This window comes from Kogia breviceps, chromosome 17 (genome assembly GCF_026419965.1).
Source record: "Kogia breviceps isolate mKogBre1 chromosome 17, mKogBre1 haplotype 1, whole genome shotgun sequence".
Classification (NCBI taxonomy): domain Eukaryota; kingdom Metazoa; phylum Chordata; class Mammalia; order Artiodactyla; family Physeteridae; genus Kogia; species Kogia breviceps.
This window is the reverse complement of record NC_081326.1, coordinates 29,867,150-29,888,958: the sequence shown is the minus strand read 5'-3', so window position 1 is coordinate 29,888,958 and position 21,809 is coordinate 29,867,150.

Below are 21,809 nucleotides of genomic sequence, written 5' to 3'. Positions count from 1 at the left end.
GCTCAGCGGCCATGGCTCACGGGCCCAGCCGCTCTGCGGCACGTGGGAACTTCCCGGACCGGGGCACGAACCCGTGTCCCCTGCATCGGCAGGCGGATTCTCAACCACTGCGCCACCAGGGAAGCCCTAAATGAACTTTAAAAGAAAGACTGTTACAAGAGATAAGGAAGGGGGAGGCGAGAAGATGGTGGAAGGGTAAGATGCAGGGATCACCTTCCTCCTCACAGATACATCAGAAATGCATCTACACGTGGAACCTCTCCTATAGAACACACACCGAATGCTGGCAGAAGACCTCAGACCTCCCAAAAGGCAAGAAACTCCCCCACGTACCTGGGTAGGGCAAAAGAAAAAAGAATAAACAGAAACAAAGAATAGGGACGGGACCTGCACCAGTGGGAGGGAGCCGTGAAGGAGGAAATGTTCCCACACACTAGAAGCTCCTTCATGGGCGGAGACTGTGGGTGGCAGAGGGGGAAGCTCCGGAGCCGTGGAGAAGAGCACAGCAACAGGGTGCAGAGGGCAAAGCAGAGAGATTCCCACACAGAGGATCAGTGCCGACTGGCACTCACTAGCCAGATAGGCTTGTCTGCTCACCTGCCTGGGCGGGCAGGAGCTGGGAGCTGAGCCAGGGGCTTCAGTCGGATCCCAGGGAAAGGTCTGGAGTTGGCAGAGCGAAAACAGCCTGAAGGGGTTAGTGCACCACAGCTAGCCAGGAGGGAGTCCAGTTTAAGTCTGGAGCTGCCAAAGAGGCAAGAGACCTTTTCTTCCCTCTTTGTCTTCTGGTGCAAGAGGAGAGGGGATTAAGCACACCACATAAAGGAGCTCCAGAAATGAGCACTGAGCTGCTGAAGAGACAGGAGACTTTTTCTTGCCTCTTTGCTTCTTGGGGCACGAGGAGAGGGAATTAAGGGCACCGCGTAAGGGAGCTCCAGAAACAGGCATGAGCCGCGCAGACAGCAGAGATGGGTGTGGGATGCTAGGGTTGCTGCTGCCACCACCAAGAGGCCTGTGTGTGAGCACAGGTCACTCTCCACACCGCCCCTCGTGGGAGTTCCTGCAGGGCGCCACTGCCGGGTTCCCGGGATCCAGGGACAGCTTCCCCGGGAAAACGCATGGTGCTCCTCAGGCCAGTGCAGCATCATGCTGGCCTCTACCGTTGCAGGCCCTGCATCCGTGCCCCTCCCTCCCCTCGGCCTGTGCCAGAGCCCCCAAATCAGCTGATCCTTTAACCCTGTCCTGTCTGGGCAAAGGGCAGACGCCCTCGGGTGACCTACATGAAGAGGCGGGACCAAGTCTAAAGCTGAACCCCAGGAACTGTGCAAACAAAGAGGAGAGAGTGAGGTCTCCCCCAGCAGCCTCAAAAGCAGCAGATTAAAGCTCCACAATCAACTTGAAGTACCCTGCATCTGTGGAAAACCTGAATAGACAGCAAAATATCCCAAGTTGAGGAGGTGGACTTTGGGAGCAAAATATACTATTATTTTCCCCTTTTTTTCTTTTTGTGAGTGTGTATGTGTGTGCTGCTGTGTGAGATATTGTCTGTATAACTTTGCTTACACCATTTGTCCTAGGGTTAGACCGACCCGTTTTTTTTTAATAGAAATTTTTCTTCTTAATACTTATTTTTTAATTTAATAACTATATTTTATCCTACTTTATCATGTCTTCTCCCTTTCTTTCTTCTTTTCTTCCCTCCTTTCTTCCCTACTTCCCTCCATCCTTCATCCCTTCCTACCTCCCTTCTTTCCTCCCTTCCTTCCTCCCTTTCTTCCTCCCTTCCTTCCTCTCCTCCTTCCTTCCTTCCTTTCTTCCTTCCTCCCTTCCTTTCTTCCTCCCGTCCTTCCTTTCTTCCTTCCTTCCTTCCTTCCCTCCCACCCACCTTCCTTCCTTCCTTTCTTTCCTTTCTATTTTTTCTCCATTTTATTTTGAGCCATGTGGATTAAAGTCTCTTGGCGCTCCAGGCAGGTGCCAAGGCTGTGTCTCTGAGGTGGGAAAACCAACCTCAGGACAAAGAGACCTCCCAACTACACACAATATCAAATGGCAAAAATCTCCGAGAGATCTACATCTCAACACCAACACCCAGCTTCACTCAAGGACCAGCAACAGTGCTGGACACCCTGTGCCCAACAAAGAGCAAGACAAGTCTACAGCCCCATCCATTAGCAGAGACGCTGCCTAAAATCATAATAAGGCTACCAACATCCCCAAACACACCACCAGATGTGGACCTGCCCACCAGAAAGACAAGATCCAGCCTCATCCACCAGAACAGAGTCACTAGTCCCCCCAACCAGGGAACTTACTCAACCCACTGAACCAACCTTAGCCACTGGGGACAGCCACCAAAAACAGAGGGAACTACGATCCTGCAGCCTGCAAAAAGGAGACCCCAAACAAAGTAAGATAAGCAAAATGAGAAGACAGAAAAACACACTGCAGATGAAGGAGCAAGATAAAAACACAACAGACCTAACAAATGAAGAGGTAATAGCCAGTCTACCTGAAAAAGAATTCAGAATAATGATAGTAAAGATGATTCAAAATCCTGGAAATAGAAAAGACAAATTGCAAGAAACAGTTAACAAGGACCTAGAAGAAATAAAGAGGAAGCAAGTAACGATGAGCAACACAATAAATGAAATGAAAAATACTCTAGATGAGATCAATAGCAGAATAACTGAGGCAGAAGGACGGATAAGTGACCTGGAAGATAAAATAGTGGAAATAACTACTGCAGAGCAGAATAAAGACAAAAGAATGAAAATAACTGGGGACAGTCTCAGAGACCTCTGGGACAACATTAAACGCACCAACATTCGAATTATAGGGGTCCCAGAAGAAGAAGAGAAAAAGAAAGGGACTGAGAAAATATTTGAAGAGATTATAGTTGAAAACTTCCCTAATATAGGAAAGGAAATAGTCAATCATGTCCAGGAAGCACAGAGAGTCCCATACAGGATAAACCCAATGATAAACATGCCAAGACACATAATAATCAAACTATCAAAAATTAAATACAAAGAAAACATATTAAAAGCAACAGGGGAAAAACAACAAATAACACACAAAGGAATCTCGAAAAGGTTAACATCTGATCTTTCAGCAGAAACTCTACAAGCCAGAAGGGAGTGGCAGCACATATTTAAAGTGATGAAGGAAAAATACCTACAACCAAGATTACTCTACCCAGCAAGGATCTCATTCAGATTTGACGGAGAAATTAAAAGCTTTACAGACAAGCAAAAGCTGAGACAGTTCAGCATCACCAAACCAGCTCTACAACAAATGCTAAAGGAACTTCTCTAGGCAAGAAACACAAGAGAAGGAAAAGACCTACAAGAACCACCTGAAACAATTAAGTAAATGGTAATAGGAACATACATATTGATAATTACCTTAAATGTAAATGGATTAAATGCTCCCACCAAAAGACACAGACTGGCTGAATGGATACAAAAACAGGAACCATATATATGCTGTCTACAAGAGACCCACTTCAGACCGAGGGACACATACAGACTGAAAGTGAGAGGATGGAAAAAGATATTCCATGCAAATGGAAATCAGAAGAAAGCTGGAGTAGCAATTCTCATATCAGACAAAAGAGACTTTAAAACAAAAACTATTCCAAGAGACAAAGAAGGACACTACATAATGATCAAGGGATCGATCCATGAAGAAGATATAACAATTGTCAATATTTATGCACCCAACATAGGAGCACCTCAATACATAAGGCAAATACTAACAGCCATAAAAGGGGAAATCAACAGTAGCACAATCATAGTAGTGGACTTTAACACTCCACTTTCACCAATGGACAGATCATCCAAAATGAAAATAAATAAGGAAACACAAGCTTTAAATGATACATTACATAAGATGGACTTACTTGATATTTATAGGAGATTCCATCCAAAAATAACAGAATACACATTTTTCTCAAGTGCTCATGGAACATTCTCCAGGATAGATCATATATTGGGTCACCAATCTAGCCTTGGCAAATTTAGGAAAATTGAAATCGTATCAAGTATCTTTTCTGACCACAACGCTATGAGACTAGATATCAATTACAGGAAAAGATCTGTAAATAATACAAGCACATGGAGGCTCAGCAATACACTACTTAATAACGAAGTGATCACTGAAGAAATCAAAGAGAAAATCAAAAAGTACTTGGAAACAAATGACAATGGAGACAGGACCACCCAAAACCAATGGGATACAGCAAAAGCAGTTCTAAGAGGGAAGTTTATAGCAATACAATCCTACCTTAAGAAACAGGAAACATCTCGAATAAACAACCTAACTTTGCACCTAAAGCAATTAGAGAAGGAAGAACAAAAAATTCTCAAAATTAGCAGAAGGAAATAAATCATAAAGATCAGATCAGAAATAAATGAAAAAGAAATGAAGGAAACAATAACAAAGATCAATAAAACTAAATGCTGGTTCTTTGAGAAGATAAATAAAATTGATAAACCGTTAGCCAGACTCATCAAGAATAAAAGTGAGAAGACTCAAATCAATAGAATTAGAAATCAAAAAGGAGATGTAACAGCTGACTCTACAGAAATACAAAAGATTATTAGAGATTACTACAAGCAACTGTATGCCAATAAAATGGACAATCTGGAAGAAATGGACAAATTCTTAGAAATTCACAAGCTGCCGAGACTGAACCAGGAAGAATTAGAAAATATGAACAGACCAATCAGAAGCACTGAAATTGAAAGTGTGATTAAAAATCTTCCAACAAACAAAAGCCCAGGACCAGATGGCTTCACAGGTGAATTCTATAAAACATTTAGAGAAGAGCTAACACCTATCCTTCTCAAACTCTTCCAAAAGATAGCAGAGGGAGGAACACTCCCAAACTCATTCTACGAGGCCTCCATCACCCTGATACCAAAAGCAATCAAAGACGTCACAAGGTAAGAAAACTACATGCCAATATCACTGATGAACGTAGATGCAAAAATCCTCAACAAAATACTAGTAAAAAGAATCCAACAGCACATTAAAAGGATCATACACCATGATCAAGTGGGATTTATTCCAGGAATGCAAGGATTCTTCAATATATGCAAATTAATCAATGTGATACACCATATCAACAAACTGAAGAAGAAAAACCATATGATCATCTCAATAGATGCAGAGAAAGTTTTTGACAAAATTCAACACCCATTTATGATGAAAACCCTGCAGAAAGTAGTCATACAGGGAACTTTCCTCAACATAATAAAGGCCATATATGACAAACCCACAGCCAACATTGTTCTCAATGGTGAAAAACTGAAACCGTTTCCACTAAGATCAGGAACAAGACAAGGTTGCCCACTCTCACCACTCTTATTCAACCTAGTTTTGGAAGTTCTAGCCACAGCAATCAGAGAAGAAAAATAAACAAAAGCAATCCAAATCGGAAAACAGTAGTATATCTGTCACTCTTTGCGGATGACATGATACTATACATAGAGAATCCTAAGGATGCTATCAGAAAACTACTAGAGCTAATCAATGAATTTGGTAAAGTAGCAGGATACAAAATTAATGCACAGAAATCTCTGGCATTCTTATACACGAATGATGAAAAATCTGAGAGGGAAATTAAGAAAACACTCCCATTTACCATTGCAACAAAAAGAATAGAATATCTAGGAATAAACCTACCTAAGGAGACAGAAGACTTGTATGCAGAAAACTATAAGACACTGATGAAAGAAATTAAAGATGATACATATAGGTGGAGAAATATACCATGATTTGGATTGGAAGAATCAACATTGTGAAAATGACTCTACTACCCAAAGCAATCTACAGATTCAATGCAATCCCTATCAAACTACCACTGGCATTTTTTACAGAACTAGAACAAAGAATTTCACAATTTGTATGGAAACACAAAAGACCTCGAATAGCCAAAGCAATTTTGAGAACCAAAAATGGAACTGGAGGAATCAAGCTCCCTGACTTCAGACTCTACTACAAGGCTACCGTAATCAAGACAATATGGTACTGTCACAAAAACAGAAATACAGATCAGTGGAACAGGATAGAAAGACCAGAGATAAACCCACACACATATGGTCACCTTATCTTTGATAAAGGAGGGAAGGATATACAGTGGAGAAAAGACAGCCTCTTCAATAAGTGTTGCTGGGAAAACTGGACAGCTACATGTAAAAGTATGAATTTAGAGCACTCCCTAACACCCCACACAAAAATAAACTCAAAATGGGTTAAAGACCTAAATGTAAGGCCAGACACTGGTAAACTCTTAGAGGAAAACATAGGCAGAACACTCTATGACATAAATCACAGCAAGATCCTTTTGGACCCATCTGCTAGAGAAATGAAAATAAAAACAAAAATAAACAAATGGGACCTAATGAAACGTAAAAGCTTTTTGCACAGCAAAGGATACCATAAACAAGACCAAAAGACAACCCTCAGAATGGGAGAAAATATTTGCAAATGAAGCAACTGACAAAGGATTAATCTCTGAAATTTATAAGCAACTCAGGCAGCTCAATAACAAAAAAACAAACAACCCAATCCAAAAATGGGCAGAAGAACTAAATAGACATTTCTCCAAAGAAGGTATACAGATTGCCAAGAAACACATGAAAGAATGCTCAGCATCATTAATCATTAGAGAAACGCAAATCAAAACTACAATGAGATATCATCTCACACTGGCCAGACTGGCCATCATCAAAAACTCTAGAAACAATAAATGCTGGAGAGGGTGTGGAGAAAAGGGAACACTCTTGCACTGCTGGTGGGAATGTAAATTGATACAGCCACTATGGAGAACAGTATGGAGGTTCCTTAAAAAACTACAAATAGAACTACCATACGACCCCACAATCCCACTACTAGGCATATACTCTGAGAAAACCATAATTCAAAAGGAGTCATGTACTAAAATGTTTATTGTAGCTCTATTTACGATAGCCAGGACATGGAAGCAACCTAAGTGTCCATCAACAGATGAATGGCTAAAGAAGATGTGACACATATATACAATGGAATATTACTCAACCATAAAAAGAAATGAAACTGAGTTATTTGTAATGAGGTGGTTATACCTGGAGTCTTTCATACATAGTGAAGTGTGTCAGAAGGAGAAATACAAATACTGTATGCTAACACATATATATGGAATCTAAGAAAAAACAAATGTCATGAAGAGATTAGTGGTAGGACAGGAATAAAACACAGACCTACTAGAGCATGGACTTGAGGATATGGGGAGGGGGAAGAGTGGGGTGTGACAATGTGAAAGAGTGGCAAGGACATATACACACTACCAAATATAAATTAGATAGCTATTGGGAAGCTGCCACATAGCACAGGGAGATCAGCTCTGTGCTTTGTGACCACCTAAAGGGGTGGCATAGGGAGTGTGGGAGGGAGGGTGATGCAAGAGGGAAGAGATATGGGAACATATGTATATGTATAATTGATTCACTTTGTTGTAAAGGAGAAACTAACACACTATTGTAAAACAGTTATACTCAAATAAAGATGTTAAAAAAATAAAAAATAGATAAGGAAGGACAATATATAATGATCATAGGATCAATCCAAAGAGAAGATATAACAATTATAAATATTTATGCACCCAACATAGGAGCACCTGAGTACATAGGCAAATGTTAACAACCATGAAAGGGGAAATTGACAGTAACACAATAATAGTAAGGGAATTTAACATCCCACTTACACGAATGGACAGATCATCCAAACATAAAATAAATAAGGAAACACAAGCTTTAATGGAACAATAGACCAGATAGATTTAATTGATATTTATAGAAATTTGCACCTGAAAGTGACAGAATACACTTTCTTCTCAAGTGTGCATGTGACATTCTCCAAGACAGATCACATCTTGGGTCACAAATCAAGCCTCAAAAAATTTAAGAAAATTGAAATCGTATCAAGAATCTTTTCTCACCACAATGTTATGAGATTGGAAATCAATTACAGGAAAAAAACAACTGTAAAATACACAAACACATGGAGGCTAAACAGTGCATCCTAAATAACCAAGAGCTAACTGAAGAAATCAAAGAAGAAATTTAAAAATACATAGAAACAAATGACAACCAAAACATGATGACCCAAGTTTTATAGGACACAGCAAAAGCAGTTGTAAGAGGGAAGTTTATAGTAATTCAATCTCACCTCAAGAAACAAGAAAAGTGTCAAATAAACAATCTAACCCTACACCTAAAGCAACTAGAGAAAGAAGAACATAGAAAACCCAAAGTCAGTAGAAGGAAAAAAAAGGCATAAAGATCAGAGCAGAAATAAATAAAATAGAAATGAAGAAAAAAATAGCAAAGGTGAATTAAACTAAAAGTTGGTTCCTTGAGAAAATAAACAAAATTCATAAACCCTTAGCCAGACTCATGAAGCAAAGAGGGGAGAGGATTCAAATTAATAAAATTATAAATGGAAAAGGAGAAATCACAACTGACACTGCAGAAACAAAGAATTACAAGAGAGTACTACAAATAAGTATATGCCAATAAAAAGGACAACCACGAAGAAATGGACAATTTATTGGAAAGATACAATTTTCCAACACTGAACCAGGAAGAATTAGAAAATATAAACAGACCTATCACAAGTAATGAAATTGCAACTGTAATTAAAAATCTTCCAACAAACAAAAGTCCAGGACCAGATGGCTTCACAGGTGAACTCTAATGACCATTTAGATAAGAGCTAACACCAATCCTTCTCAAACTCTTCCAAAAAATTGCAGTGGGAAGAACACTACCAAATTCATTCTACAAAGCCACCATCACCCTGGTACCAAAACCAGAAAAAGGTATCACAAAAAAATAAAATTATAGACCAATATCACTGATGAACGTAGGTGCAAAAACCCTGAATAAAATATTAGTCAACAGAATCCAACAACATATTAAAAAGATCAGACACCATGATCAAGTGGAATTTATTTCAGGAATGCAAGGATGCAAGGATGTTTTGATATCCACAAATCAATCAATCTAATACATCATATTAACAAATTAAGGAATAAAACCCATATGATCATTTCAATAGATGCAGAAGAGTTTTAACAAAATTCAACACCCATTTGTGATAAAAGCTCCCCAGAAAATGGGCAGAGGGAACCTACCTCAACATAATAAATGCCATATATGGCAAACACACAGCAAACATCATTCTCAGTGGGGAAAAACAAAGAATTTCCACTAAGATCAGGAAGAAGACAAGGATGTCCACTCTCGCTACTCTAATTCAACATAGATTCAGAAGTCCTAGCTGTGGCAATCAGAGGAGAAAAAGAAATAAAAGGAATCTGAGTTGGGAAAGAAGAATTAAAACTGTCATTGTGTGCAACTGATATACTATACATAGAAAAGCCAAAAGATGTCACCAGAAAACTACTAGAAATAACCAATGAATTTGTTAAGGTTGCAGGATACAAAATTAATGCACAGAAATCTCTGATATTCCTATACACTAACAATGAAAAATCAGAAAGAGAAATTAAGGAATCAATCACATTTACTATTGCAACAGAAATAATAAAATACCTTGGAGTAAACCTACCTAAGGAGGCAAAAGATTTGTACTCAGAAAACTATAAAACACTGATGAAAAAATCAAACATGACATGAACATTTGGAGAAATATATTATGTTCTTGGATTGGAAAAAATCAATATTCTGCAAATGACTACACTACCCAAAGCAATCTACAGATCCAATGCAATCCCTATCAAACTACCAATGCCATTTTTCACAGAATTAGAACAAAAAATTTTACAATTTCTATGGAAACACAAAAGACCCCAAATAGCCAAAGCAATATAGAGAAAGAAAAATGGAACTGGAGGAATCAGGCTCCCTGACTCCAAACTATACTACAAAGCTACAGTAATCAAGAGAGTATGGTACTGGCACAAAAACAGAAATATAGATCAATGGTACAGGATAGAAAGCCCAGAGATAAATCCATGCATATATGGTCACCTAATTTATGACAAAAGAGGCACGAACATACAATGGAGAAAAGACATGATCAACAGTTTTTGAAAACCCTTTGCACTTGTAGCATATGTGTTCAAAAATGCATTAGAATATTAACAATTGTTTTTATAATTCTATACTAGTTAAAACCATCTTTTATAAAAATTCTAATGTACTCATATTTACTTGTGAACATTTTTTGTTCAATTTGAGGTACAGTATACTTCAACTTCAAGTCACTCTTATTAGCAGTTATTAGGAACAGAGGTTTAGAGATGAAATTAGAAAAGATAAGGGAAGAATTAGTGAGAAGGAGTAGAGATTTTGGAGTGGAGATTGAGGAGAAACAAAATAAAATGAGGAATAAATAAACCTAGACCCTAAAACTACACTGCTATACCTGGAAGGAAAGGAGCTGAAATACAAGGGCTTTGGCATGGGGTTTCCTTACAAATACAGTGGGGCCATTGATAATAAGCAGAGATTGAAAAACATATACTGAGCTATGTCAGATCATTTACATAAAGGTTATCTATGGTCTTCTCTATCCATATTATTATTATGTCTAATTCTGAAAATTGGAGATCTAAAGCTCTGTAATGTAAACTCAGAGAGGTATTAAACATAAACAGGCCTGTAAACAAAATGCTTACTATACTAAATAAAACAACACAAACATGTACTTTGTTGAAACTGTAAGATGTGAGTTTGAGTAACAAGGTATAAAATTCTGTGATGGTTAATTTTACGTGTTGACTTGACTAGGTTAAGGGATGTGCAGGTAACTGATAAAACATTGTTGCTGAATGCATCTGTGAGGATGCCTCTGAAAGAGATTAACATTTGAATAAAGTAAAGAAGATTCCCCTTCACTAAATTGGCAGACATCATCCAAATCATCCAGGGCGGAAACAGAACAAAATGGCAGTGGAAGAGCAAATTCTCTCTCTCCCCCTTTCACCCTCTTTCTTTCTCTCCCCAACCTCCTTCCCCCACCCCTCTCCCCTCTTTGAGCTGGGAAGTCCACCTTCTCCAGCCTTTGAACAATAGAGTGACTGGTTCTCTGTTTTCAGACTTAACACCAGTGACTCCCTAGTTCTTAGGCCTGGAGACTCTGAATTACACCACCAGCTTTCCTGAGTCTGCAGCTTGCAGATGGCTGATTGTGATAATTTTTGACCTCTGTAGCCCCGTGAGCCAACCTCTAAAATAAATCTCCTCTTCTATCTCTCTGTATATCTATTTACCATATATCTATATCTTAATGTTTTGTTTTTTTTCTGGAGACCTGACTAATACAGAACCTATAAAGCTTTTAAGAAGGAAAAAGTGACTCTTACTGAAGAGTCCCTTTTACTGGTTTACAGACCCCCAAATATATATATATAATGTAAAGACCTTTTTCCTTTGTTGACTAGCTCCTGAATTTGTTGAAGCCTGTAGGCAATGAAATGAAATGACTGACGTAGCTTTCTGGATTATAACTTTTGGGAATTGGGCATGATAGCTTTGTTTAACTGGGAATTTTGAGGTTGGAGGCTAATTGGGTGATTATTCTTACTGGGGAGCCCTGTTTTCTGGCAGTCTCTATTCCCAAATCATACCCTTATCACACCTTCTCCCCTGATTCATTTGATCAGGCTCTGCCTTCCACTTACCTATACACTTCCATTAAGAATCATACCCAGCTTGTTCCATAGGCAGGTGTCAGGTGTGGATGAGACTTTTTCTCCCAGATACAAACAGAGGCCATAGGAAATGCTCTTTTCCCACTTTACTAGAATGGACTTGAAGGAAGTTCTGTCTGTCTTCTGGACCACTGCAGCTGGTCAGCATTCTGATAACCTATTGTCCTCTGAGTTATATCCTTTTCCCTTCTTTATCAGCATTCACCCATCTACCAGTAGGGACTAGAACTTGTAACACTTTGCCTTGAGCTTCTCTTCATTTGTTCTCCTTTGTGGTTTGGTAGAAAAGAAGGAGGTATTATAAAATATGTCTTTGTTTTTGTCATACTCTGTGAATCTAAGTCTCTCTGTAAAGGTGCACTGAACTAAAGGGAATAGAGTCTTTTTTAAACTCTACCTTTGGAACCAGAAAACTCAAATTTAATTAAACCAACATAGATGCCAAATATAGAATACCATTATTACACATTTAAATAATTATAATTGTGTAATGTTTAAGAACATATAAAACATTTTTTCTAAGCCTTTCATATATTTGCTGAGGATATCTGTGCCTCTTACTATAATTTCTTATAAGGTTTCTTTACATTTTTTTCTTGTAGTAGAAGAATTTTCAAAAGCCTAGCTCTCTTGATTGGGTTGGGACTTTTGTTTTCATTTCTTACTGGATCAGGCCTAATGTACAAATGTTAGAGACAGTGCTTACTCTGGCAGTCAATACAGTTGTGTAATTAAGAGGAACATAATTTAACAATTTAATGCATTTACATTAGGTCTTTAATTCACACTAAGCATTGTAGTATTGCTTAGAAATAAAATCATAACTATGGAATACCCCTCTTTTAAAATGATTTAGATTCCACGGAAGATATAGACGTAAAAAAATACCAGCAATACTATGGATACATAGCTGGGCTATTTGATAGAATATGGAAGAGTCAGATGTCAGGGAGTCCTTTTGGAAAGTAACATGTGCTCTTAGCCTTCCTGTCCAAGCAACAGTAGCAAGAAAGAGGTGCATATGAAGGGCATTATAGGCATAAGAAACAGCACGAGTTAGGTATTTGTATGTACTTAGAATTCCAAAAAGAGTTTGATACTGTTTGATCAAAAACAAATGAGTGAGATCTGCTCTTATAAATCCTTGAGAGATAAACCTCGGTCAGTTCATGGAAGACTTCACATTGATTTTATTATTTATATATCTCACTGGGAGAAAAGAAATGAAAGTTTTATTTCAGGCCATTTTCAAAGATAGATTTGTTTGTGGACTGGCTGAACGATGGACTAAGGCTGAGGGAGGAAGTGACAGGTGCTAATGAAAACCTGTGAGCTGTGTTTACCAATAATCCATAACAGGGATCTTTAACTACAAGTAGATGTGAACATTACTAAAACCATATTTTCAGCATTAGAAGTTTCATTTTAATTTCTAGAAAATGTATCAAGAACAATTTACACAAATGTCAACAAGATTAAACAAAGCAATGTTTTTGAAATTATTTACAACCCTCAAGTCACCGTTTGAGAATGTAAAATATTAGTTTGAGTGTCAATATGTAATTTCAATGAAATGGCTTTTAAATGAAAGAGAAATAAACCATTTTTGTTTAAGTAGAATACCAATTGTTACCTCAAGCTCAGCTTATAGAAAAGTTTATGAAATAAAATAACACAGTAGTTTAGGAAGGGATAGCATACATTTTCTAGCACTGTGCAGATATAGCTGAATATAAGAGAGGTGGCATTTTGTTTAAACTGATTCATGTATATCTCTACCTAATACAGTAAACTGGAGAAAAATAGCCATTTCTGTTTTCTTCCTTCTTTATTATTCCCCCCCCCTTTTTTTTACTGTAACTTCATTTTCTATACTGAAAACTTTGAATATGTACTTCAAAGGAGAACTAATGTGGTTGGAAGACAGCCTTATAACTAACACTGAAACTTTTCTAGGTATAATTCAAAATGTTTAATACCGCTATATATAGGACAAATATTTTAGTGATGTGTTTGCATGGAAAATAAATAATTATATTAAAATGTGTATACAATAGATTGTAGTTTTCTTCACTATTCTATTCAACCTTTCATTATGAAGTGATTTTTTATGAAAATAAAGCACATATTATTTAATTTAAAAATGCTTTTCAGGTAATCTTATAATAGGTTCCTGGCTTTGAATAAGAGCTGTGCAAAGAAACAGGATTATTGAGTAATTCCAATTTAAATACTACCAGGCAGTTTGTAACTATAATCAGAAACACAGTAGCATTAGCATTGTTGAGCCTAGTGCAGTGCAGAAAGAACTGTGTAGAAGCAGTAGCCAGGGAGATAAGTGGGTCAGCACTATACAAGATAACTTAACAGATAAAAAATAGAAAAAAAAAACCTGCCAAGTTAAAAGAATAGGTATATTACATGAGTCAGGATCCTATCTAGGACACTCTGAAACTATAATAAAATCATGATCAGATTTTGAGGAAAATAACTAGATATTGTAGACCTGAAGATATACCTATTTATAAATAGAACAATTCTGCTCAAGCCATCTTTAGCCTAGTGTTATATCTAATGTGCTGTTACCATTTTAATATACCACTGGGTATCTTAAAAGTGCTGTGTGGTTTCTGAAAATTATTTGCTAAAGTGTAAATATTCCTTTTCCACATTTAAAAGTCCAGCTTTAGGCATAATTTAATTGTTCTAATTCAAATACTTTTCTTATAAGATTACAATAAGTTAGCATAGTATATAGAACCATTACTATTCACCAGGCACTACACCAAAGTGTTTCAAGGCATTACATAATTTATTCTTCCCAATAACCTTTGCAAATAGGTACTCTTGGAGGAAGAGAAGTTATTTCTACAAGGTCATAAACCTCATGGATGACAGAATTAAGATTAAAATCAGGTCTAGCAAAATTTTAAGCAAAATAATTTAACTACAAAGATTTTGATACTCTACTAAATCTTAACTGTTAGGAAATAATATTCTGAAGTAATTTCAAGGTTTCCTTTAATTGGGATGTTTGAAGCACTAAATAGGGAACAGAAAAAAACAGGGAGCCTCAAGGAGAAAACAAGGAACCTAACTTTAATAATAATATATATATGATCCTTTTATTAGTAATTACATTGTAAACACATATGGTAAACATAAATGAATTTTCAACATTTGTAATTTTACCTATAAGGCAATGGGCAGGCTTCTAGTCCAAGATGGTAATCCAGTGGTCGCATTTGCTGTCTTTGTCATTAAATCACTTTGAAATGATATAGATGTGGGAACAAAACTATAGCAGTATTAGAAAATAGAAGAGAGATATCCATAGAAAATATTTCAAGATTTGTGTGTATGTGTTTTACAGTAGTTATTATGGGGTTGACCTGAAAACAAAAGCAAAGAACTAGCATCATAGTGCTTGTGTAGGAGCAGGATGATACAGAAATGAGTATCAGAGGTCAACTTAAATAAAAACTGGAAAAAAATCCAATGTCACAGTCAGCAAGAACTGGAAGTAAGGGAAGGCCTTAGAGCAAGTAACTGGATAATTAATTGAAAGACAGCTACATCTGGGCCAGCACAGGCTCAGTGTATACAGCAAAACTTCTGAGGTATTTGCTTCAGGAAGAGCTTAGTAAACCCTGCTGTATAGTAAATGACTGAATGCATTTTACCTTCAGGGAACCTTAGGATATACATTAGATGGGAAAGGGAAAAGACTTGAGTGTTAGGCACTTGAGAAACACACATTGGGATTGAGAAATTGACTATTTCCTGCCATATCAGTAAACAAAGGATGTCACAGTCATCAGTGCTTTCAGCCCTCCAGTGTGAGCTGGTGAGTCCTGAGGGAACTCAGTAAGGAAAGAATACCTGCCATCTAGGAACCATCAAACTGAAGCCACCCCTAAGGTGAGCCCTGAGGAAACTGCACATGAAAACACAGGGTACTGATCCCAGATAGCTGAGGTGCATATTAAAGGAATGATTTCAGTGAACCCAGACTGTTGCATCTTCCCATACGTAGAGAAGTGTTAAATTCCTTAACTTGGGATATCTGGTTTTCTTTAACCATAATCATTTGATGTTCCCAGCTACCTGCCCTTTGTTGTGAAACGTTTATATAACCTGGCTCCCCCCTCGCTTCTTCAGAGCAGTTTTCTCAGGGTTACTTGAGGTGCTGCCTCCTGAGCTTGAAGTTCTAAAAATTCTCACTGAATATAACTCTCAACTTTTAGGTTGTGAATAATTTTTAAGTCCACAGGATAGAGAAGGAGAGATGCAGTGAGGGAAAAGCAGTTTCACCTAATTACACTGAAAAAAAAAAATTACACTGAAGTACTGTCTTTATGTAAGAATTTTTCTTAATAAGACAACTGTAAGAAGTTCTAATTTTGCTTGGGTTATCTCAGGACATTTATTCTAAAAGAAAGCCACCCTGTGGGTACAACCTGTATGTATATCCACAGAGCCATATGGTAAGAATCCCCATTCAGAAGAGATGTGAAGGAGAAACAGACCCTCATTACTGGTCAGTAATTACATGTTAGTTACCCATTCAAACAAGTTTTATCTATTATCTATCTATCTATCTATCTATCTATCTATCTATCTATCTATCTATCTTTGTCTATCAAGTATCCCTAGATTCAAACGTTAATTGAAAAATAAGAATTTACATTGATATGTGAATATAAATATGACTATATACACATATACACACAAAAGAAAACAAAATTATCAGAAACATATGTGAATACAATACAGTGAGAGGAAAGAATCTCAGAAAAAAAATAGTATAAAAATAGAGCTCATGTTAAAAAAAAATGAAATCTTTAAAAAATTCAAGTTAGTATCCTCAGAGAGATTTAAGGAAATGTTATTCCCGTAAATATAAGGGAAAATGCTGATCTAAAATAGAAGTCATATAATTAAATAGAATTATCAGAATTAAAAGATTTACCAAAATCACAAATAATAACAGTAATTGAATAGCAGAATAACAAAGAAAATATGACTGAGAATTCATTAATCCAGAACATAAACTCTTCTTTGACCTTGTTCAAAGGTTAGAAAGATGGAAATTATGACACAAAAGCAAAAAGAAAAGAAAGATCCATAATAATCAGTACTTTCTAGTAGTTAGAAAAATAAAAAATATATATATATATGGATAGGGAGTAATAATTCCATAACGCTATAATATAAATTGCACAAAACACTAATTTTTCCATGCAAAGCAACTCAGAGAAAACCAAGATAGAATACATTTTGAAAAGAAATAAATATATCCCTATGCTCTGGTGAAGGGTATAAATAATAATGAAAAAAATTTATTGATTCCAGAAAGTAAACACAATAAATCTATTAAATAATAAAAATTAGATTGACAGTGGATTTCTTCTTATAACATTAATTCTAAGGTATGATGGACTGTCTGTAAAGTTTTGAATGAAAATAAACTGAACCTAGAAATTCATACCCATTCAAGCAATTATCCAAATATAAGAATATAATTAAGATATTTTTAAACATAAAAAAATCTTGGAAAGAATTCCACATACACACAGTTTCTTAGAAATAAATAAATAAATGCAAAGATATATCCAAGCAAGCTTGAAATACAATCCAATATAGAAAAAATACTGGTGGGATTGTGGTCAATATGGAAGAATAGGAGGACCTGGGGTTCATCTCTCCCCACATGTACATAAAGAATACTCCTACAAGTGGAACAGTTCACACAGAACACCTGCTGAACACTAGTAGAGGATCTCAGACACCTAAAAGGACAAGAGAAAAAAAGAACAAAAAAACATAACCAGATAGGATGAAAGAGAGAAAAGGAAAAAAAAGAAAATAGGAGATGAGCTGGGACCTGCACCCTTGGGAGTGAGCTGAAGGAAAGGAGAAGTTACAGCACCGAGAAGGCCCCCTCACTGGCAGCAAGATCCACTGAAATTGAGGGTGGCTTTGGGGGCTATCTGTGGAAAGTTCAGTGGCCAGTCTGTGGCAGGCAGGACAGAACAAGACTTGCACAGACTGTCTATGCCACAACACTGTGTGCCCCAGACTGAGATGTGTGTCCACCAGTGCTGGTGGGGGCTGAGTGCTGAAATGTGGGGTTAGGAGAGTGGACCTGGGGAGAGGACGGCTATTGACCATGTGGAAACTGCCTGAAGGAATGGGAGTGAGGAGCTCTGCTGCATGGAGACAACCTGAGGGGACAGAAGTGAGGAGCTCCACAGCCGGGAATGCTCCTGGAGGAAGCGTGGCCTGCCTTGGAAGTGAGGCACCATTGTTGAGTGGTATGCAAGGGGTGGGGTCACCATGATGCCTCTCTCCCCACACACAAGCCCCTGCCTTCACAGGCACTGAGAGGGGCCCCCACCAGAGTGAGTGTGTACACTCCAGTCATTGCCAGTTTGTCTCCCTCATGCCTGACTGAGTGCATGCACCCCAGACTGTTACTGCCTTCTTCCAGCCCCTGCAGCCAAGGCACTAGAATAGGATCACATCAGAGTGAACCCATGAGTCCCAGTCATTGCCACTTTATCTCTCTCCTGCCTGAGAGAGCAATTGCACCTCAGTCAGTCACCACCTCTTGCTGCCCCACCTAAGTGAGCAATTGTGCCCATTCAGTGGTGGTCTTTCCCCCCCTCATGCCTGGGCAAGGATCAGAAGCCTGATGGTGGCCCACATGCAGAGGTGGGGTCAAAACAAAAGCTGAGCCCCAGGGGCTGTGCAACAAAGGAAGAAGAACTGAAACCTCTCCATGCTGCTGCACAAACCATGAATTAAATCCCCATGATCAGATTGGTAAACCCAGCATCTGCAGAACATCTGAAAGGACAATGAGTGCTCCCACAACTGAGATGGGTCTAGCTTTAGCAGCTGTGGACTTGGGAGGCAAATACATGTAGGAGTTGGACCAGGTAAGACTCTGAATGGCCCCACTGTGCCAACAGTGGGTCCAGAGACCTAGCTAAAGGTCTTGGGGGACCTCCTAGGGATGTGGGGGCTGGTGTAGCTCACTGTGGGGACAAGGACACCAATAACAGAGGTCCCAGGGAATTTGTTTTGTTTTGTTTTATTGTCACAGTTGATTTATTTTATTTTTTAACATTTTAAAATATATTTTTTACTTTTTACTTTTTACTATTTTATTTTATTTTTGTATTTTTTTCGTTTTGTTCTTTTTTTTCTGTATCATTTTATTGTCATCATTTTTCCTTTTTTTTGTATTCTTTGCTATTTTTTGTTTGTTTTTTGTTTTTGTTAGTTTTGTTTTTATTGTTTGTTATGGTTTGGGGATTTTTCTATTTGGTTGGTTGTTTTCTTTGTATTTTTACTTTTTTTGTTTTTATTTGTTTCTGTTTTTATTCTTTGTCTTGACTTTTGTGTGTTTGTTTTCTATTCTTTTCTCTTTTTGGCCATGCTGCAGAGCTTGTGGGGTCTTGGTTCCCCAGCCGGATGTTGGGCACGAGCCACTATGGTGGGAGTGCTGAGTCCTGGGTGCTGGAACACCAGAGAATTCCTGGCCTCAGGGGATATTATTTGGCATGAACTCTCCTGGAAGTCCCCATCTCTGCACCAAAACCCAGCTTCCCCCAACAGCCTGCCAGCTCCACTGCTGGAATGCCACAAGCCAAACAACCAACAAGAGTGGAACACAGCACCACCCATCAGCATACAGGCGGCCTAAAGTCATATTAACCTAATAGACACCCCCAAACACAAAGTTTGATATGGCCCTGACAATCAGAGGGACTGGCTCTCACCAACCAGATTTCAGGCACCAGTCCCTGCCACCAGGAAGCTTAAACAAGCCTGTGGACATACCTCACACCCCATGGGGCAGACACCAGAAGCAAGAGGAACTAATCCTGCAGCCTATGGAAAGGAGACCACAAACACACTAAGTTAGATAAAATGAGATGACAGAAATATGATGCAGATGAAGGAGCAACGTAAAAACCTACAAGACCAAATAAATGAAGAGGAGATTGGCAATTTACCTGAAAAAGAATTCAGAGTAATGATAGTAAAGATGATCCAAGTTCTCACAAAAAGAATGGAAGCATGCACCAAGAAAACAACAACAACAACAACAAGATATTAGAAGAACTGAAGAACAAACAAAAACTGAAAAACAATACAGTAACTGACATAAAAAATACACTAGAAGGAATCAATAGCATAATAACTGAGGCAGAAGAATGGATAAGTGAGCTGGAAGATAGAATTATGAAAATCACTGTCACTGATCATAATAAAGAAAAAGAATGAAAAGAAATGAGGAGAGTCTCAGAGACCTCTGAGACAACGTTAAACACACCAACACTTGAATTATAGGGGTCCCAAAAGAAGAAGAGAAAGGAGAGGATATGAGAAAATATTTAGAGATTGTAGTCAAATACTTCCCTAACATAGGAAAGAAAATAGTCACCCAAGTCTAGGAAGCACAGAGTCCCACTCAGAATAAACTTAAAGAGAAACACATTGAGACACATATTAATCAAGATAACAAAAATTAAATTAAAAGAAAAAATATTAAAAGAAGCAACGGAAAAGCAACAATAGCATACAAGGGAGTCCCCATAAGGTTATCAGCTGATTTTTCAACAGAAACTTTGCAGGCCAGAAGGGAGTGGCAGAATATATTTAAAGTGGTGAAAGGGAAAAGCTTACAAGCAAGAATACTCTACCCAGCAGGCTCTCATTCAGGTTCAATGGAGAAATCAAAAGCTTTTCAGACAAGCAAAAGCTAAGAGAATTCAGCACTGCCAAACCAACATTACAACAAATATTAAAGGAACTTCTGTAGGAGGGAAACAAAAGAGAAGAAAATGACCTACAAAAACAAATCAAAACAATAAAGAAGATGGCAATAGGAACATACATATCAATAATTACCTTAAATGTAAACAGATTAAATGTTCTGCCCAAATACACAGACTGGCTGAATGGATGCAAAAACAAGACCTGTATATATGTTGTCTACAAGAGACACACTTCAGACTTAGGGAAACATACATACTGAAAGTGAGGAGATGGAAAAATATCTTCCATGCAAATGGAAATCAAAAGAAAGCTGGAGTAGCAATACTCATATCAGATGAAATACACTTTAAAATAAAGACTGCTACAAGAAATAAGGAAGGGCAATACATAATGATCAAGGGATCAATCCAAGAAGAAGATATGACAATTATAAAAGTTTATACACCCAACATAGGAGCACCTGAATACATAAGGCAAATGCTAACAACCATGAAAGTGGAAATTAACAGTAAAACAGTAATAGTAGGAGATTTTAACACCCTACTTACAGTAATGGACAGATCACCCGAACAGAAAAGAAAAAAGAAAAAAACCCATAAGTGACACATTGTATCAGATAGTCTTAATTGATATTTATAGAATATTCCATCTGAAAGAGCAGAATACACTTTCTTCTCAAATGCAAACAGAACATTCTCATTGATAGATCACATGTTGGGTCACAAATCAAGACTCAGTAAATTTAAGAAAATTGAAATCATATCAAGCACCTTTTTTAATATATATTTTTTAATGTGGACCATTTTTAAAGTCTTTATGAAATTTGTTACAACATTGCCTCCATTCCAGGCTTTGCCTTTTCGGCCATGAGGCAAGTGGGATCCCAGCTCCCAGACCAGGAATCAAATCCACATGCCCTGCATTAGAAGGTGAGGTCTCAAAGATTGAACTATCAGGGAAGTCCCAAGCATCTTCTCTGACCACAATGCTATGAGATTAGAAATCAATTAAAGGAAAAAAAGACTGTTACAAAACACACATACATACACACACACACACACACACACACACGGAGGTTAAACAATATGTTAGTAAATAATCAATGGATCACTGAAGAAATCAAAGGATAAATAAAAAAAAATACCTGGAGACAAATGACAACAAAAACATGATGATCCAAAACCTATGGGATGGAGCAAAAACAGTTCTAAGAAGGAAGTTTAGAGCAATACTATCTTACCTCAAGAAACCAGAAAAATCTCAAATAAACAACCTATCTTTACACCTAATGCAAGTA